This window comes from Pinus tabuliformis, chromosome 6, assembly GCF_031772625.1.
Source record: "Pinus tabuliformis cultivar Carrire ecotype Pingquan chromosome 6, CPIR1, whole genome shotgun sequence".
In the NCBI taxonomy this organism is placed as follows: domain Eukaryota; kingdom Viridiplantae; phylum Streptophyta; class Pinopsida; order Pinales; family Pinaceae; genus Pinus; species Pinus tabuliformis.
The window spans coordinates 173,224,021-173,245,516 of record NC_142292.1 but is presented as its reverse complement, the minus strand read 5'-3'; the positions used below and the strand labels follow the sequence as shown (position 1 = coordinate 173,245,516).

The 21,496-nt window shown below is 37.7% G+C and overlaps 1 pseudogene; it reads right to left on the bottom strand.

Moving 5' to 3' along the window:
- Positions 1 to 3,005: 3,005 nt before the first annotated feature.
- On the bottom strand, positions 3,006 to 19,908 carry LOC149257969 (triosephosphate isomerase, cytosolic-like; annotated as a pseudogene).
- Between the last annotated feature and the right edge of the window lie 1,588 nt (positions 19,909 to 21,496).

The window sequence follows — 21,496 nt, the reverse complement described above, 5'->3', positions numbered from 1 at the left end:
GTGCAGTCAGTTGGATGAGTAAGAAACAATCTATAGTGGCACTATCAACTACAGAGGCAGAATATATGGCAGCCACTCATGCAAGCAAGGAAGCAGTTTGGTTGTAGAGATTGTGTTCAAGTATGGGGTTAGTACATGGAGCTATAAGGATAGACTATGAGAGCCAAAGTGCAATTTTCTTCGCAAAGAACCCTACAGATCATTCAAAGACAAAGCACATTGATGTTCAGTATCACTTTGTGAGGGATATGATAGAAGACAAAAAGGTGTTGCTGGTAAAGGTGGACACTTTGAAGAATACTGCAAATGCATTGACAAAATCTGTGAGCTCTAAGAAGTTCTCGTGGTGTAGAGAAACAATGGGCATTGCAGGGCTGGATCAATGACTAAGCTCTCTTGTGGCCCCCTGTGGAAAGAAAACAACAAGTGGGAGAATGTTGGGTTGTGTTATATTCTTTCCACGACTAGCCCACGTAGTTAACTGGGGGGTTAGGAGGGGGGCGGAGCCCCCCCTTCGTCGCACCGATTGCGTAGCCGGGGGAGTCATAGGGGGTTTGAGGGGTGCAGGTAACCCCACTCTATGGGGTCTGGGGCACCGCCCCGGAAAAATTTTCTTTTGGAACCTATGTTAGGTTGGGCGGACCCACCTATGGTTTTGTGTATGTTTTTCACACATGTTTTTGGAAGCGATGGTTTTTGGTCCATGCTTTTGGACGCGATGGTTTTCAGTCCATGGTTTTGGATGCAATGGTTTTCAGTCCATAGTATTGGATGCTTCGGCGTGTATAAATATGTATTGTAGCATTGAAAGGAAAATAATGAAAAATCAAGCTAGTAGTCCCGGTTTTGGGATCCAGGGGAAAATCTCTGTGTATATGTGTTTTATGTGTTATGCTCTCGCATTGTTTATTTTATGTGTTTTAGAATTCATATGCATGTAGTTTCTGTACGGGGTTAAAACCTACAAGAATGATACTTTGGAGTTAGTTCCTAGACCTCATGATAAAAGTGTTATAGGAACAAAATGGATATTTAAGAACAAGCTGAATGAAAATGGAGAAGTTATTAGAAACAGGGCAAGACTTGTTTGTAAAGGGTATGCTCAACAAGAAGGTATATATTTTTAAGAAACTTTTGCACCTATTTCCAGACTTGAAGCCATAAGGATGTTTCTTTCTCTTTCTAGTTTTTGAAAATTCAAAGTATATCAAATGGATGTAAAATTTGCCTTCCTTGATGGAGATTTAGAAGAAGAATTTTATATTGAACATCCAGAAGCATTCATTCTTGGAAATGATGAAAAACTCGTATGCAAGCTTAAAAAGGCTCTCTATGGTCTAAAACAGTTTCCAAGGGCTTGGTATTACCACCTTGACAAGTATCCACAACAACAAGGTTTCACAAAAGGTTCTGCAGATAACAATTTTTACACAATGATTGAAAATGCTAAACTACTAATTATTGTTGTTTATGTTGATGATATCATTTTCAGTAGTAATGAAGAATCCATGAGTCAGAATTTTGCTTTAGTAATGCAGAAAGAATTTGAAATGTCCTTACTTAGAGAACTTACTTATTTTCACAGCAAACAAAAGATGGTATCCTTCTTTCATAAACCAAATATCTCAAGAATATCTTGAAGAAGTACGGAATGGAAGATTCTAAACCAGTATGTACTCCAATGGTAATAGTATGTAGTCTCAGTTCTAACGATGAATCACCAACAGTGAACCAACCAACTTAGAGATCTATGATTGGAAGTCTTCTTTATCTAACAGGTACTAGACTTGTTATCATGCATGTAGTAGGAATTGTTGGAAGGTTCCAAGAAAATCCAAAGGAATCACATCTTCAGGCAGTAAAAACAATTTTCAAATATCTTCAAGGGACACAAGACTTTGGCCTATGGTATCCTAAAGATACAAATCTTACTCTTCATGCTTATGCAAATGCAGATTGGGTAGGAAATGTGGATGATCGAAAGAGTATGAGTGGAGGAGAATTCTATATGGGTTCATGATTGGTGTCTTGGATCAATAAGAAACAAAGTTCGATTGCCTTATCTACAGCTGAAGAAGAATATGTGACTCTTGGATCTTACTGCACACAACTACTTTGGATGATGCAAACATTGCAAGATATTCAGATCACATGTACTCCACCCATGTCCATTCTATGTGATAATACAAGTGCCATCAGTATTTCAAAAAATTCTGTCATTCACTCCAAGACCAAGCACATACCCATTAAGTACCATTTTCTACGAGAACAAGTTCTTGAAAAAACGATTAAATTGGAGTATGTTCCCTCCAAAGAATAGGTTTTTGATATATTCACTAAACCGATTCCCAGAGAAACATTTGAATATCTTAGACAAAATTTTGGAGTAGTTACAGCATCATCCTACTGTTAAATCCAGTTTTCAAAGGAAGGTTATTATACGTGGGTTTCATGAAGTATAGTCATGTATACACATAGGTTTCTGTGGCTAAAGGAGTGTATATGTTTTTATGACAGAAAAAATAGTGGTTCAGACTCTGATATGGGTGCTCTATCTGATATTGTTGATTACAGTATGACGATATGCTTTGTTCATTTATTTTTATCTAACTAACAAAGATGCCTTGATGAATGACTTGTTTACAATGCACAGGTAGCATAGGTTCAGGAAGAGAATTAGCCTTCACACACATTCTGCATTGTTGGCATCATGGTTGTTGAGTTCAGCTATGGCTTTAGATACTTATATCATTTGTTGCATAAGTCATATAAAGATCTAGGGTGTGATATAACTTCTTCTCTCATAGTCTATGTTTGAATGAGTCCTAGTGGACATATGATGTAATTTGTATCCCCACTTTGCATGGGATGGATGATGTAATAATTGATGTATTTCTTTCATGTATAAACATATGGTGTATCCCCACTTGGTTGGGTGATTGATGTATGTATGAGTCATTGGTCATAGGGAGGTCATACACACTTAGTTGAGTTATAGAGTCATGTTATTCTCTTGAAACATATCTTTGCAGACTCAACATGTACTCAGGGGGAGCATGGACATCATAATGTATATCAAAGGGGGAGAATAACTTGGTCTGCCCTTTCCCCTTGATGTCAAAGGGGAAAAGTATTTTGGTGTTGCTTGTTATCTCTAACAGTTTCTACAGCCTACAGTAATCAACACCAGCATGGTTTCCATCAATTCCAAAGGGGGATATTGTTGGAATTATGATACAAGTGTTGTCCTTGATGGCAACTCACTCACAGCTCAGTTCAATTTTGATGAAAGGCAACCCACAGTGTAACAGGTCCATTTAGATGTAACAGGGCATTGGTACAAAAGAACAGGAAGATGGAACTAAAGTCTACTAATCAGAATCAAGAAGTTGAAGGTAAAGGATGGTGAAAAGAATATTAAGATGCATATGCAGGCCCACTTAGTCAAAAGAGCGTATACACGCTAGTTCATAGAAAAAAAAGGGCATATACATATACATGCACCTTTACAAGACAAAAAGCGCATATATGTTGGAAAATCAAGGAAATTCAAGTGGAGACAATACCAAGGGTCAATACCATGGTATTAGCCCACAATATTGAGTGGAGTAACGACTATTTGATCCCGTCCAAGAATACCAGGGGTCCTAAGTGATTTTGGTTCGAGGTATTGAGAAAGGCCTAAACCTATATAAGGAGGAGAAGATCATAAGGCCAGGGCGTGCAAGTGAAAAGGGTTTCTAAGGAAGACTTCTATTTGATGTATATTTTATGTTCCAGGGGCTATGTTTGTGATTTGATCTGAAATATTTTGTGCACCTTGAATTCAATGTTGGATCGGGATCATGAGACCTGAAGTGACTTGTCATTGAATGATCTGATATTGGTTGGGCTTGATCTGATTGTAAGCACCTGTTTTATTCTTTAAATGTCACGATATGAGTTTCTCTTAAGTCCAGAATAGCAGTGAAGTTATGAGTTAATATTTGCATATCTATACGCTGGTTCGTCTCGGTAAAAGTGAGTGTACATGTAGGTTATACTCTTCCAAGTAGTGTATACAAAAGAAAAGCCTATTCTTCAAGATCTAACTGATCTATCTGATCAATTATGTTGTTTTACTATTGTTTGTCAATGAAGTCTTCTTAGATATGAATGTAAAACTAAAAGCATAAGGAGTTTTATATCTGATTGATTGATTGTATAAGTGAGAAGGGTGATCTCCACTACTGCCTATGTAAATCTCTGTAAATTGACAGTGGATGTTCAGTATATTTCTTGTTGGTACAAACTTGATTCAGAAGTTTTATGTTTCAATAGTTTTGAAGGTATACACAGGTTTGATTAAAGGAAGTAGCGTATACACATAGGTTGGGTTTAGTAAAGTAGCGTATACATTATGATGCATGATTTTTGAGGTTGCAACTGGTTCTGAATGATAATGCAGGTTTCTCGGTTCAACACAGTGTTCTAGCGACAGTGACCTAACTATTCAAATTAACTGATTATTGGTTGATGTAGTTTGAAAGTTCTGATGGGTCCAGTATGAAATTTTTTTGAAACGAGGCCTTCGTGTGTACTATTGTGTACCAGGAGCATCCAGTCTGAAAATTTAAGAAACGTGGTCCCTGGAGGAAGAGAGAAGGTCATGGCCTTTTGTAGGCTGGCGCCTACGTAATAGTAAACAAATTGGCTAGTACAAGAGCTAGGGGGTTGTAGCTCCCTTCCAGTAGAAGCTAGAAAACGAGAGAAGGTTGTGGCCTTCTCCAGGTGGGAGCCTACGTACTAGTATGAGTCTGCACTAGTACAACATTGTTAACATATTTTCTTATTATAAAAGAAGACAAAGATGACAGCAGTAGGTGGTTTTCACCCACATTGGGTTTCCACCTTAAAGCTTGGTGTTCATGTGTGTTGCTTATGTGTGATGGTTTATTATGGTTTTACTGCATTGTTTAATAAGTTACTGATGCACTAGTTAAAGATCAACACATTATAAATTAACTAAATCACAAGTTCCATGGGTATACATTGGTTTCACTAATCACATTAGCATGTACACGCTAGTTCACTTCACAGAAGTAGTGTATACAAATCTATTTGGGAAATGAAAAATTGATCTCATAATACTGATTCACCCCCCCCTCTCAGTATTATTTCCAACATGTGCTACTTGCAACAATGTGAATCATTATTCTAATTTAAAATTGTGAAAAGTTGCCTTGAAAAGAAGCTAATCTTATGCAAGAACAACAATTTGTAATTGGAATCCTAAGAGCATGAATTCAAAGAAATAGGCGTAATATACTTTGTAAAAAGGAAAGTCCTAAGTGGTGTTTATCCTTCCCCAATCATGTATTTAGAACCTAGGGGTAATTATTCAAGCTTAAGAAACAAGAAACAATATTTTGGAGCAAATTTGGTCAAGTTTACATGTGTTATAGAAGTGATACAAGAGGTGCCACAGGAGGCCCTGTTTTGCTACAGGAGAATATAACTTGTCGAATGCCCAAGTAAATCAAATAAAATTGGGATGGGAATTTTTTATTTATTAAGTATGATGTCTTAAGACTCCATTCCAAGTGGAAACACTCCAAAATAACCTTGTTCAAATATGCTAAAAAATATCTGAAAATTACTACTGTAAAAAATGGAAATTCAAGAACTAGTGACCTAGTTAACCTACCAAATGCCTACCTAATCAGGTAAAAATGCTATGGGATCATTTTTTTATTAAATTGAATGTTTTTATGACCCAATAAAAGTGGAATCAACTCAAATGAATCCCATTAACACATTATAAAAAATAGCATAAAATTGCTACTATTTTTCTACAAGGGACTTCAGAAATTCTAGATAACTAGTAGACCAAACCAAGTAGCCTAATGATAAATATGACTTTTAAAAGTTTTTCTATGGATTCATAATTTTGTGACTTTGTAAATAAACTAAAGAAAACTCACTTCAGTAATTTAACCAATGTAACCTACAACAAAAGAAACATGAATAATAAATGCAAAAATAAGAGATGCAGGTGAAAAACACATTCAAATGACATAAATAAATTATACAAGAGGACTATGAGGCTCTTGGGATGGCCAAGCCCAAGGAAACTCAAATTCCTATGAAGGAAACCAAGCTTTAGAAGCTAAAAATGGCACCAAAATTCATTATTTGAATCAATCCAAGTACATCCCTACTTGAAATGAAAGTGGAGCTGCTAAAGAACAAGTTTTCTCCATAATAAGACTAAGAAATACATTCCTTTAGAGGAAAATTCGAATTGGTACTTATAAAAATTGATGGGGAAGCATTCTCCTTGAAATGAGGAATATTTCCCCTCCAAAACCTCTGAAATAGTGGATCTGGTTCCCAACACTAGGAATCTGCATTAAATGATAGGGAAGACATTCGTATATTTTCTCAATCACTAGAGATATGGAATTTGTCAATGATTTCATGATATTTTTTTCATTTATTATCCAATCCTTATCCTCCTACAGCAGGGAGAAAGTCCCTAGATTATCTCATCCCCCAAATCTTCATAATCTACCCAATATTCTCAAAATATTCTACAAAAATAAATAATATTAGGCACAAATATGCAATTATCTCTAAACCCTCCTAACGAACATATTAATTCTAAAATTATGTCATATAATGCAAAAAAGAGAGGTTTAGTGTGTTGAAGGATGGTTAGATGAGCCTTAATTTATGCCTAATTTGGAGGCACGTCAATGAGAAATAAAAGAAAAGAAAAAGAGAGAAGCGAAGTTGGAGAAGTAGTTGAAGAATTATAAATATGGAAGGAAGACAGTCGTCTTCCTAAAAGAAACAACAAAAAAGTTCTAAAAAATTTATAACTGAACATACTAGTAGTCAACCGATATCCAGAAAATAGAATGGAAAAATGATAACAATGAAGGGAAAAAATCATAGAATATTAACATAATGAGAATTCAGAATCATGAGCGTGTGAGTGAAGATGCACGAGACTCCTCAGATGAGTTGAGAGGTGTTGCACCTCCCTCTCTGACAAAGAAAAAATGGTCTACTTGTAAGTCCTAGAGAGTAGGTATATACAATGGAAATAGATGACTTTGGGCCCACCATTCAACATATTCAGACTATAAATATATCAAGTCCCATAGTAAGAGACTTCATTCAACAATAATCATGATATTATTTAGAAGTACCATTTTTTGGAATAATGAATACAATCATCCAGAAGTTGCAAATTCTAAAAAAAACAAAACAAACAGTGAGAATCAATAAATTGAACAAGTAATTATCAAACTTAGTAATATCACGATTGTGCCCCCCTGCCACAAAGAAGAAGATGTTGAAGAAGTTGAAATTCTAAATCCATTAAGGAAGTTGAAAGTATGAATCAGGATGACAAAGAGCAACAAACAAGAGTGAATCGGTTTGCAGAATAGATTGATAAAATGTGCTAAATCGACTAGTTATTGTCAGGAGACATCATCAATAAGGAACTAAGTAGCACACCTAAGAATAGTTGACCTACCATCGACCCTATCATAAACAACCAAGCAAGCAATAGCTAGACAATCAAAACATTGAAACCTTCGATAAGCACAATGAGATTAAATCACATTCCCCTCTATGAGTGTAATGAAGATCCAAAAAATCACTAGTTCATTTATGAAATTTTTTGGTCTGCAACTAATCAAAATAAGAAAATTCCTCAATTTGCAATTTCCTTGAGGAAGCGAGTTTTGACATGGTTTATTAACCTTACCGAGAAACAATCAAATTCGAAGGATGAAATCAAGAACAATTTCCTCACCCTTTTCAAGGATCAGGATTTCAAACATCTTCTGACACAAAAGTCAAAAGAAATTAAGTAATGACCTAACGAAACAATGAGGGAATCTGATAAAATATTTAAGGATCTATTAATTCAGATCCCATATTATATCAATGAACACATATTAGTCCAATGGTATGTGGCTATACTTCTCCAGAAGATTCATGGCCCTCTCAAAATGTATGAAGTCACAACATGTGAGGAAGCTCTTATATTGGCACAATGAATTAAAATAGATGATGAAGTTCATTTGTTTGTCTCATCGACTAATAACAAACTTAAAGATAGAATTTAACAATTGAAAATTTTGTTTCTCGCATTGACACTCTAGAAGAATAAACTGTGGTGCACCAATTTTTATAATGAAGATCATACTAAGGACAATTGAAAATACGTCGATTATTTTGATGAGGATGTTCGATGAATACAATTTGATATATATTGCAAAATTTTCAAGGTTGCCTCTAATCATATGACTAAATACTTTCAATACAATCTTCAGAATACTAAACCCAAATGGTGTGCCATTTGTGAAGATAATACACATTCAACATAAGGGTTACCTCTCAATTGAAAAAATAAGCCAATATATCACATTTTGTATCATAAAGAAGTCGCAGATTAGTTTAATGAAACATAGTCATATGGTAGGTGTGGAAATGGTAGAGGAGGTTATGGTGGCCTGTGTGGTGGATACAATGGAAAAGGTCATAAAGGAGGTTGTGGTTGACAAAGACTCTATTGTTTCACCTATTGGTAGGAAGGGAATACAACCTTGAACTATCCACTAAAATACAAAATTAACTTGTGCCTTTGTAACAGTGTGGCCTAGGCGACCACTCATTAGAAGATTGCTCAAAAATTATCGAAAAAGTTTTAAATAAAAGAATCATAAATTTATTACAAATTGTTTGGAAACAAGATATATTTAATTTAAAGAATATTCATGTTGATAAGAGGTTGGGCACCAGAAAATATAATAATCATCAAGTTATTTGACCTACCAAAAATGAGACTAGATATCCAAATATGTAGATACCGAATGATGTAATGTGTGATTGACTTCTTTACCAAGGAAGTTGATTCAGAGAAAATGATGACCTTATTAGGCCAATATTCCATAATTCGTAGCTTGAAAACACTAGCTACATCCCTAGTCTCGATATCGAGACTCTAATCCTTCCTATCCCAATTTATTCAACAGTAATTCCCTTAAAATTAGTCTTCAAATTTTGACAAGGAAGGATCACCTTCAGAGTTTTTGAACTCCCTACAATACCTGGGTGTGATCAAGGGAACACCCGAGCATACCAAGGCTCTGTTCCTTAAAACCCATATGCTCATTTTTCTTCAGTTTTGCTGAATGCATGAGAACGTCGAAGTTGAGAATAGGATATGATTTCCTCAAACAAGAACATAACTGGTGAACAAGATCCATGTACTGTGTTTCACACAGTCTTCCCCACACTTTTGCTGCCTGATCTATAATCTCCTTCACACTTTTCTCCTTCAACGACTGAAATGTAACTTTGGCATAAACGTTCTTGCTTAGCCGTTCACAGACTGCTACATAAACTTCTTGGGCCTACTGAGGAGAATCCACTTTCCCTATAAGAATAATCTGGATAGGATCATATGCAAATACCAAATCATTCCAGCTAGGCATATTATCGTAATGCCTTTAGTTGTTCATGACAAAAATCAAACACTCTTCCCTGCTTACCATTCTTCTAGCTTTTCCTCTATACGTGTAATCACTTTGAGACCCTATGTCACTGCATAGGCCTATTTTTATCCAATAAACAGATTATCCTTGCCAATGACATGTCTACGCTCCGAATGCCCATGAATGACCCACTTACAACCAATACCCTAGAGTTGTTCAACTCCGATTTCTTGTTGGCATTATGATTCTGGTATGGCTCTATGTTACAGGTGTTGTACTTGATGGCAACTCACTCAAGTGGCAATGCTCTATTCAGGCTCTCAAAATGTTGGAAATTAAGAGGTACGCAGGTGAATGGTTCAAAAGGTGCAGACCCGCAGGTACGCCGGCCAGGAAGTGCGTTCATACCCGCAGGTTACCCGTTCATGAGGTGCGGACCCCCAGTTCACTCACTTCAAGGCAGAGAAGCGCACTCACGTGGGGTTTCTTATGTTTGGCCCGTGGTATTTAGCCTGCCATTCTTGATTCTATGGTTTTGGCCCGTGGTATAGGATCTAATTTAGCCCCGGTTTGGATCCCTTGTATTGGTTATTGATGGTTTTGTCCCATGGTGTGAATAAGGGCTTGACTATAAATAGGGAAGGAGATCACTTGGCTAGTGTATCTTTGAAAGTTGAATATCTTAAGATCTGAATTTTGGGTTATCAGTTTTAAAAGCTAGATCTAAATCAAGGTAAAATTTGAAGGTGAATCTTTGCCAAGCCGTGATCTCTCGGGCGCATGATCAGATCTGTGGATCTGACTGTCTGTAGTACATTGGAGGACTGTTAATTTGGCCCTAATCAAAGGTTCGCAGGCGATCTAAAGCGAGAGTGCGGGGGTACGCAGTACAGAAGAAGGCGCAGTGCGGGTATACGCAGCGCAGCTAAAGGCGCAGTGCGGGGTACGCAGTACAGAGGAAGTCACAGTGCGGGTATACGTAGAGCAGCTGAAGGCACAGTGTGGGGTACGCAGTACAAAAGAAGACGAAGTGCGAGTATACGCAGAACAGCTGAAGGTGAAGTGCAGGTATCCGCAGGTTTATATTGGTGAAGTTGTGGACCTGTTTTGAAATATTTGTTGGCTGCCTGTTTTCTATTTGCTGCTGTGTTCTGGGTTTAGGATACTGGTGTTGGTTTTCTATTTACAGCATTATGAGAAGTTCAGGTGGCTCATTGGTTTGATTGTATAAGGAGATTGGTTGATTCACATGTACTTGATGTTTATTTGATGTTCTTGGATCCAGTCTGAAAATTACTGAAAAGTGGTCCTTGAATGAAAAGAAGTAGGGGGTTGTAGCTCCCTTCCAGGAGAAACTGGAAAACAAGAGAGAGTTGTAGCTCTCCACAGGTTGTAGCCTGCGTACTGGTAAAGGACTGCACTAGTACAAAATCATTGTAAAAGAAGTTTCTAATTGAAAGAAGATAGAGACATATTGCAGCAGGTGGTTTTCACCCACATTGGGTTTCCACCTTATATCTGGTGTTCTATGGTGTGACTATTTGTTTTTCATGTTCTTGTTCATTATTATGCATAAGTTAATCATCAATATCTGAAGAATAAGTTGAAGTATAAATTTGGATGGTATATTGAAAAGTTTTAATAATACTGATTCACCCCCCCTCTCAGTATTATTTCCAACAATTGGTATCAGAGCAGGTCCTTCAGAGAAGCTTGATCGCTTGAAGGAAGATCATTCATCATGAGCAACTACGAGAGGGAAGCATCAATCAGGCCACCAATTTTTGATGGGACAAACTTCAATTATTGGAAGGTAAGAGTTACTGCCTATCTTCAATCTCTTGGTACAGAAGTTTGGGATATCATAGATACAGGCTACACTTTTCCTTCAGCTACTCCTACAGATCCGGCCGAGAAGAAGAAATATGAAACAAATGCTAAAACAGTCAATACTCTGCTGGGATGCTTATCTCAAACAGAATTCGTGAAGGTTATGCAATATAAATCCGCAAAAGAAATATGGGACAAGATTGTCTTGAGCTACGAAGGAGATGAACAGGTAAAGCGTGCTAAACTTGAAACCCTCAGGATTCAGTATGAGAATCTCAGAATGTATAATGATGAAAGTGTGGCTAACTATTTCCTTCAGGTAGACGAGATTGTTAATTGCATGAAAAACTTGGGTGAAGAAATAAAAGAGGCTATTGTGGTTGAAAAAGTTCTAAGATCATTGTCCCCAAGTTTGAATCTAAAGTGTCTGCAATAGAAGAAAAGGAAAATCTACGAACTCTTACTATGTCTCAGCTACACGGAATTCTAACTGCCTATGAAATGAGAAAAGGAGGTCCATCAGACAGGAGAGAAGCTGCCTTTAAGGCTTCAGGAAAAGGAGACTACTATGAAGCAAGTCACGTGCCAGAAGAAGAAGAAGAATCAAATTTTTTCAGAAATCTTCAACGGGGTACTGGAAGGTTCAGAGGTAAGTTACCTTTTAAATGTTTTGCTTGTGGAAGAGTAGGTCATTATGCTGCCAAATGTCCTCATAAGGATAAGATTGATAAAGGAAAGGAACCTGCTAGATGGAACAAGAAACAAAATGCAAATAAGAAAAGCTACTACACTCATGAAGACAGTGATGGTCTATCAAATAGTGATGAAGATGAACGAAGTAATGACTATAAAATTTTAATGGCATTTGAAGATGATGATTACATGGATGCTATAGATGTGGATAGCTTTTATGAAGAGATTTCTAGACTCAAGACATGTATAGAAGAAAAGAATGTGATAATTGATACCCTACAATTTCAAATTGATGAAAAAGAAAAACTTCTTGAAAAGTTAGAATGTGAAATTGTTGGCCTTAGAAAAGAAATTGAGAAAACAAAGGCTATTAATCTTAAGTTTGTCAAAGGATCTGAAACTCCGGATGAGATCATCAATGTACAGCGTTCTCCACTAAACAAGACAGGTCTGGGATATAATGGAGAAACATCTCAAGCATCCACCTCAAAGAATTATCTCGATGCAGCAAGAAGGAATGAGCAAAAGCACAATGGAGATCATCAGGTAAAGCAGGGACGAATTACATCGAGAACAAACAAAGACTATCAGGTAAACCAGGGGCAATTCATCTTAAGGGTGAACAAAAGCTACAACCAGCCACAGGTAAAATCTTCTCAATTTGCTTCAAAAATGGATGACAATAGAAATTACAATCATTTGGCCGGTAGACTTGATAATCGCAGAAGTTTCTTCAATGGACAATGTTTCTCTTGCCATAACTTTGGTCACAAAGCAGCTCAATGTGTTGCATATAAAACAATCATGACTAGAGAAGCTCAAAAACAAAGAAGTATGACCGGGTTTACAAAAAGGACCTATAACAACTTTTCGGCTCTTGAAAATGAAGTTGAATGTTCTATTTGCAATAACTTTGGTCATGAAGATTCTGAATGCAGGAGCAGGTTTCAGCAGACAAAGGAACAAGCCTCAAGCACCAGAACATGGAGAATAAAGGAACCACAAACAGAAAGATGTGGGATAGCATTTTATGCAGAGGGACAAGAAAATCTATGGTACATCGACAGTGGATGTTCGAAGCATATGACAGGTGATAAAGAAAAACTTGAATCATATTCTGCTTTAGAAAAGGGTAAGAAAGTTTCTTTTGGAAATGATACTCCTGCAGCTATAAAAGGAAAAGGCATTGCTCAGTTAAAAGAAAAGGTCAAAGCTGGAAATGTTTTGTATGTTGATGGACTGAAGCATAATCTTCTGAGTGTCAGCCAGATGTGTGATCAAGGAACCGAGGTAATATTTAGATCAAATGGATGTTGTGTTCGTGATCTTAATACAGGTGAAACAGTGATGAAAGATAGAAGAACTCCAAATAATCTATACATATTTGAAGAAGGACAACAACAATGCTATTTGAGCAAGGATGATGGTTATGGCACCGGAGGTTGGGGCATCTAAGCTTTTCACAAATAAGGAAATCATGCAAATATCAGGCAGTTCGTGGTCTTCCAGATATCAAAATTCCAGACAACACCATATGCAAATCATGTCAGTTTGGAAAGCAAACCAGAACTAACTTTCCGGAGAAGGAAGGATCAGCCAACATGCCTCTTGAGCTAGTCCATACAGATGTATGTGGTCCATTTAGGAAAAGGACACCTCGAGGAGAAGAATACTTGATATTATTCATTGATGATTTCTCCAGGTTTGTTTGGTTAGGACTTATGAAGCACAAAGACGAAGCATTCGAAAAATTCAAATCCTTCAAAGCCTTGGTTGAAAATGAATCAGGTCACAAAATTAAGTGCCTCAGGTCCGACAGAGGTGGGGAGTTTACCTCAAATGAATTCTTCGATTTCTGTGAAGAACATGGGATAAGAAGAGAATTCTCTACAGCTAGAACTCCTCAGCAAAATGGAGTGGTGGAAAGGATGAACAGAACAGTCCAACAAATGGCTCGTGCTATGCTTGATGAGTCTGGAACTCCCGCAACTTTCTGGGGTGAAGCTGCATATGCTGCAGTTGTTATTCTCAACAAAACAAATGTCCGAGTGAACAACACTCAAACTCCTCATGAGCTCTGGTATGGTGAGACTCCTTCGGTAAAGCACTTCAAAATCTTTGGGAGCAAATGCTATATTAAGAATACTGATGAGCAACTTGGCAAACTTGAACCTAGAGCAGATGAAGGCATTCTTCTTGGTTATTCTCCACACAGCAAAGCATATAAGTGCTACAATAAAAGACTTGGAAGAATTATTGACAGCATTGATGTAGTGGTTGATGAAAAGGGATACATTCCTAGGCAAGTAAATCATGAAAATATCGAAGAAGATGAAGACTACCCTCAAAGACAGAATGATGAAGAAGAAGAACCTCAAGAAGCACCAGAGGAACAGATAAGGATAGAAGAGAAGACTCCATCCAGGTATGTTCAGAAGAATCATCCAGAATCTCAGATTTTGGGGGAGAAAGAAGCAGGTGTACAAACAAGAAGAACAATTGCAGAAGCTTCAAGCTATCTGGCATTACTCTCTTCCACTGAACCACAAAATGTGAAATAAGCATGCAAAGATGAATGTTGGGTCAAAGCAATGGATGAAGAAATTGAGCAGATCAAAAAGAACAACACTTGGGAGTTGGTTCCTAGACCAAAGGATAAGAATGTTATAGGGACAAAATGGGTCTTCAAAAATAAGTTGAATGAAAATGGGGAAGTAATTAGAAACAAGGCCAGACTTGTTTGTAAAGGGTATGTGCAGCAAGAAGGAATAGATTTTGAAGAAACTTTTGCTCCTGTTGCAAGACTTGAGGCCATCCAAATGTTCCTTGCTCTCTCAAGCTTTCAAAAGTTCAAAGTATTTCAAATGGACGTAAAATTAGCCTTTCTGAATGGAGACTTAGAAGAAGAAGTATACATTGAGCAGCCAGATGGTTTCATTCTTGGAAATGATCCAAATCTTGTATGCAGACTGAAGAAGGCTCTCTATGGTCTTAAACAAGCTCCAAGGGCTTGGTACTATCGGTTGGACAAATATCTTCATCAACAAGGTTTTTCAAAAGGATCAGCAGATAGCAATCTTTATATAAAAATTGAAAATGACAAATTGCTAATACTTATTGTGTATGTAGATGACATTATCTTTGGCAGCAATGAAGAATCTATGAGTCAAAGCTTTGCCTCAGTGATGCAGAAAGAATTTGAAATGTCCTTGCTTGGAGAATTGACATATTTTCTTGGTTTGCAAATCCAACAAAAGGAAGGAGGAATCTTCTTGTCTCAAACCAAGTATCTCAAGCAGATTTTGAAGAAATATGGCATGGAAGATGCAAAACCAGTATGTACACCCATGGTCACAAGATGTAGCCTCAGTGCAAATGATGAATCAGCAACAGTGCATCAACCAACCTACAGGTCTATGATTGGAAGTCTACTTTATTTGACAGGTACCCGACCAGACATCATGCATGCAGTGGGAATAGTTGGAAGATTTCAGGCAAATCCAAAGGAAACTCATCTTCAGGCAGTGAAGAGAATTTTCAAATATCTTCAAGGGACTCAAAATTATGGCTTATGGTATCCTAGAGATACAGATCTCACACTTCATGCTTATACAGATGCAGATTGGGCCGGAAGCGTGGATGACAGGAAGAGCACAAGTGGTGGTGCATTCTTTATGGGTTCCAGATTAGTATCTTGGTTCAACAAAAAACAGAGTTCGATTGCCTTGTCTACAGCTGAAGCGGAATATGTTGCTGTTGCATCTTGCTGCACTCAACTCCTTTGGATGATGCAGACCTTGCAGGATTTTCAAATCACTTGTATACCACCCATCTCCATCTTATGTGATAATACAAGTGCAATCAGCATTTCAAAGAACCCAGTCATGCATTCAAAGACCAAGCACATACCGATCAAGTATCATTTTCTCCGGGAACAAGTACTTGAACAAAAGGTCAAGTTGGAGTATGTTCCTTCTAAGGAACAAGTTGCTGATATACTCACCAAACCATTGCCCAGGGAGACCTTTGAATACCTCAGGCAAAAGCTGGGGGTTGTTGATGCATCATCTTGTTGATTGAATCTCTTCTGATTGTTGGTTGTACGCAAGGTTCATCTGGGGTATATGCGTACATATGCTGGGTTGCGGATTGGTCGAAGATCGAATTGCACAGGTTCAGGGGGAGCATATAATGCATTGTTGGCATTATGGAGGAAGTACAAAAGGAGATCATGGATGCTGGTCTGAATATTGCTGCAATATGTCTCTATCTCTTTCATGGTCATTTATGGTGTTTGGTGGATTATGGTGCTTCTTTGCAGATATGGTTTATAGTCAGGGGGAGCATGTTCTTAGGGGGAGCATAACCCTTTGCCCTTGATGTCAAAGGGGAGAATGACGTTGAGGATCTTGACGTTGCCATCAAGTCCAAAGGGGGAGATTGTTGGCATTATGATTTTGGTATGGCTCTATGTTACAGGTGTTGTAGTTGATGGCAACTCACTCAAGTGGCAATGCTTTGTTCAGGCTCTCAAAATGTTGGAAATTAAGAGGTACGCAGGTGAATGGTTCAAAAGGTGCGGACCCGCAGGTACGCCGGCCAGGAAGTGTGTTCATACCCGCAGGTTACCCGTTCATGAGGTGCGGACCCCCAGTTCACTCACTTCAAGGAAGAGAAGAGCGCTCACGTGGGGTTTCTTATGTTTGGCCCGTGGTATTTAGCCCGCCGTTCTTGATTCTATGGTTTTGGCCCGTGGTATAGGATCTAATTTAGCCCCGGTTTGGATCCCTTGTATTGGTTATTGATGGTTTTGTCCCATGGTGTGAATAAGGGCTTGACTATAAATAGGGAAGGAGATCACTTGGCTAATGTATCTTTGAAAGTTGAATATCTTAAGATCTGAATTTTGGGTTATCAGTTTTAAAAGATAGATCTAAATCAAGGTAAAATTTGAAGGTGAATCTTTGCCAAGCCGTGATCTCTCGGGCGGATGATCAGATCTGTGGATCTGACTGTCTGTAGTACATTGGAGGACTGTTAATTTGGCCCTAATCAGAGGTTCGTAGGTGATCTAAAGCGAGAGTGCGGGGGTACGCAGTACAGAAGAAGGCGCAGTGCGGGTATACGCAGCGCAGCTAAAGGCGCAGTGCGGGGTACGCAGTACAGAGGAAGTCACAGTGTGGGTATACGCAGAGCAGCTGAAGGCACAGTGCGGGGTACGCAGTACAAAAGAAGACAAAGTGCGGGTATACGCAGAACAGCTGAAGGTGAAGTACGGGTATCCACAGGTTTATAGTGGTGAAGTTGCGGACCTGTTTTGAAATATTTGTTGGCTGCCTGTTTTCTATTTGTTGTTGTGTTCTGGGTTTAGGATACTGGTGTTGGTTTTCTGTTTACATCATTCTGAGAAGTTCAGGTGGCTCATTGGTTTTATTGTATAAGGAGATTGGTTGATTCACATGTACTTGATGTTTATTTGATGTTCTTGGATCCAGTCTGAAAATTAATGAAAAGTGGTCCTTGAATGAAAAGAAGTAGGGGGTTGTAGCTCCCTTCCAGGAGAAACTGGAAAACAAGAGAGAGTTGTAGCTCTCCGCAGGTTGTAGCCTGTGTACTGGTAAAGGACTGCACCAGTACAAAATCATTGTAAAAGAAGTTTCTAATTGAAAGAAGATAGAGACATATTGCAGCAGGTGGTTTTCACCCACATTGGGTTTCCACCTTATATCTGGTGTTCTATGGTGTGACTATCTGTTTTTCATGTTCTTGTTCATTATTATGCATAAGTTAATCATCAATATCTGAAGAATAAGTTGAAGTATAAATTTGGATGGTATATTGAAAAGTTTTAATAATACTGATTCACCCCCCCTCTCAGTATTATTTCCAACATTTCTCTAGTGAAATCCTCACCCTTTCCAACCCAGGAATTTTTGGCAGAAATTTCTATATGATCAATTAAAGAGCTCTTCACTTGGTCAATATAAACAAAGTATGCACATTCCTTTCTCCTACTTCCTCCATCAAAAGTTGCTTGAATACCATCTGATTTTCATCTGGCATTGTAAACAAAACCTTGATCGACACTCCACTCCACTCACACGATTTCTTCTCCAAATTTGAGAAGAATCACCACTTTGTACACCGTATTTGTAGATAAAACCCTGCAGTTGATGCCACCCCATATCCCACTCAACGAATCATTAACAGTTTCGTAGTCTCTTCAAATCTGCCTCGTGTCTAAATGGCCAATGCCAATAGCATTGATCCTCTCCATGAATGATGTCTAAGTGCTTTGCAGATAGCATGTAACCTATCTTCCGTGTGTGTCTTTCCCAGCCAAAATCTCTTTACTCCATGGTCTATAAGAATCAATTTCAATGTGTGAAGGGTTGAAACCATGATGAATTACTAACAGAAAATGCCTTTCCTCAGAGATTTGCTTCCTTGATATATCTTCTTTTTATTGATTGCCTCAACAGCTTACTTCCATGTCCTCTTAAGCGATGCCATCCTTCCAGAGCTTAATTACAGTCCATCATTGGAACTGTTTGATCTCCAATTTTTTTCTATGTATGCAGTCTCAATGCTCTTTCCTTCTCGATTTCGTCTGCACACATATATCTTATGCAAAAACACTCTATCTACAAATAATTACAATGTAATCACATGTGTACTCTACACAGTTTTGAAATCGAATTTCTATATTCGTAAACAAGTATTTACACAGGTTCTTCTCTGAGGCCTGATTTCCAATATCAGTGGCCTTTATTTCCCTATATACCCGTAGGCTACAATCAACCCTATCTATTCCTATCTAAATTGCTTTCTTTATTCTATTCCCCTTATTTTCATGCCTTTGAGGCTTACATTTTATACCAAAGGTTCTCAAACCAATTCTGGTTTCAGATCCTCCATCTGCTCAACAAAATCCTAAAATTTCTCAACTCCATCAATTAATTCCTAATTCAAGATTTACAATTAATTTCCAAATCTATCAATCCCTATGAGCTCTCATCTGTCCTAATTCTCTCATGTTCTCCAACATTTGAGAACATTTACAATATGCCTCACAATATGTAATTAATTCTTATTCTAAATATTCATCATTAAAATCACACAAAAAACATTAATAATTACATTAATTTAATTCTTAAGAAACCAACTCCCTTGAAAACACAAGGCCCCCCATGTCTACTAAAATATAATGAAATTTTTTAGCCGGATGCTCTTGCATTAGACTCCCAAGGTTAAAAACATTCATGATCTCCAGATCATGTGTCCTCATATGTTGATAGAAAACCTCCATCTCATATGTTGATAGAAAACCTCTAGGGTCCCAAACTCTTGTTTGTAGTTGTCCAAATGCTCTACTCCTTTGCTGTTGTTGTATGTCTACTATTTTCTGTTTCATCATCCTCTCCTTGTCAATCAGTTTCAAATTCTGATTGATCACTCTTCTTGTTGTTGTCAATCTCCTCCATCTGGAATGCTTCATCATTAATTTCCATAATTCTTCAATCTCCATCTCTAGCACATCCTTGGGCTAGTACATACTCTGCCATTCACTACTACCTCTTCCTCTTTGCTTTAGGTTGTTGCTGCTGTCCACTAACTCTTGCATCTTCACATTCTGCATCTCTTCAAGCTCTTTATCTTTCATGGTTAACTCTTCCTTCATCGAATCCTGATTTTCCAGCATTATTTCCAGTACTTGAACATCTCTGTCCCATGGATTAAACTTTTCCATAGAATATTCCTCTTCCATCTTTACTTGGTTGCTCATCTGTGCCAAATTTCCTCCAGTATCTGCAACAAAACCTACTCTCACAAAGCAATTATTAAAATGAAAAACATAAGGCCTCATTGCCTCTTCTTCCTGCGACATTTTAGTATGCTCCTCTAATTTTTCCTCCTCTATCAGCACATCGGTATGTTGATTCAACCTCTATAAATAATTTTCTAAAGGACTCTCGAGACTTCCAGCAAGTCTCTGTTCCACACCATCTGCTTCAATGATGTCTCTCTGCTCTTTTCCACTGTAGTGAACAACTTCCTCTGCAATCACACTATCATACTCTAAGTTTTCCATCAAATATTCCAGCAATTCAATTTCTATTTGACACTTCATAAGTACTTCATCATCACTTATAATTCCAAGTTCTTTCTGTTGCAATAATTCATTGCTTTTCTCATTCAAGAGACATTCTCCATCATTCTTTAATTCATAGTATTTATCTTCTGAAAGAGACTCTTCCATGATTTTGACAGCTTCAAAAGACTTCCCATCCTCTACAAAACCTGTAATCACATCAAAATTATTAGATTAAAAAATACAAGGTTTTATATCCTCCTCCTAATCCAAACTTGTCCAATAGTTTAGAAAATCATCAATAATTCCTTCCTCAGCAAGGTAAACTTCTTGTTATCTTGAATTCGCACAATGGTTCATAAGATCTTTCACAAATCTCCAGTCTTCATCTTCACCCAGAACTTCACCTTGTTCTGCTTCACAAATGGAAACTTCCATTTTCAACTTAGCTTCTCTGAGTTCTTCATATTTCAATTTAACATTCATTAACTACCCAAGCTTCTTAACCTCTTCTGCTAATTGCATATCCACCTGAAAATTTCTCTTCTCCTGTAGCCTCTTCCACTTCACTTTTTTTCTCATGGTCCAACCATATCTCTGGTACTCCTTATTTCTCTGCAACATTTCCATCAATATCTCAAGATGAACTACAATCTCAGCCTTCTCCCCCTCATATTCTTCTTCACTTAATTGTCTTTGTACGCCATTTGCCTTGGCATCCTCTTTCTTCACCTCTATTCTACTGTGGTCTTCCTTAGAACTTCTATTATGACTCTCAGTGGCCATATTCTTCTCTATCTTCATGAGTTCTTCACTCACTCACTATGAGCTCTACTAAACCCTCTGCAATAGCAAGTCCTCCCTGTTGTCACTTGCCTCACCAAGAACTCCTCTCAACTTGGTCTTTTGGAAATCATTGGTTCTCTATCTCTGGAACGTCTTTGAGCACTTCTCTCAACTCATCTGCACCTTTGAAAACAATTACTTTTCTTCCCTTATCCAACTTCTATCGGAATTCTTCAAAGTTCTGCCACACTCTTCTTTCACTCAAAAATTCTTACCAGATTCCTTAATTACTACTTCTTTTCTTTTGATGAGATGCTCTCTCTTTGTCTACAATCTGAATTCTGCAACCACAATCTTCAAACCAAATTAAAATAAAACACACTATCTCACCTTCAATATCTATGTCTGATCTTGTTCTACCATTCACGTGTATACACAACTTCAAAACACAACTCTGTTCTATTTTTATCTCAAAGAACTTTTACACGCAGCAATTTGGGATCCTCATTTTGGTCAACCAGCTATAGAAGCCTTTACCCAAGGAGGTGCTCCCGGTTCGGTCAATATTGCTTATTTCGGTGTTTATCAGTGGTGGTAT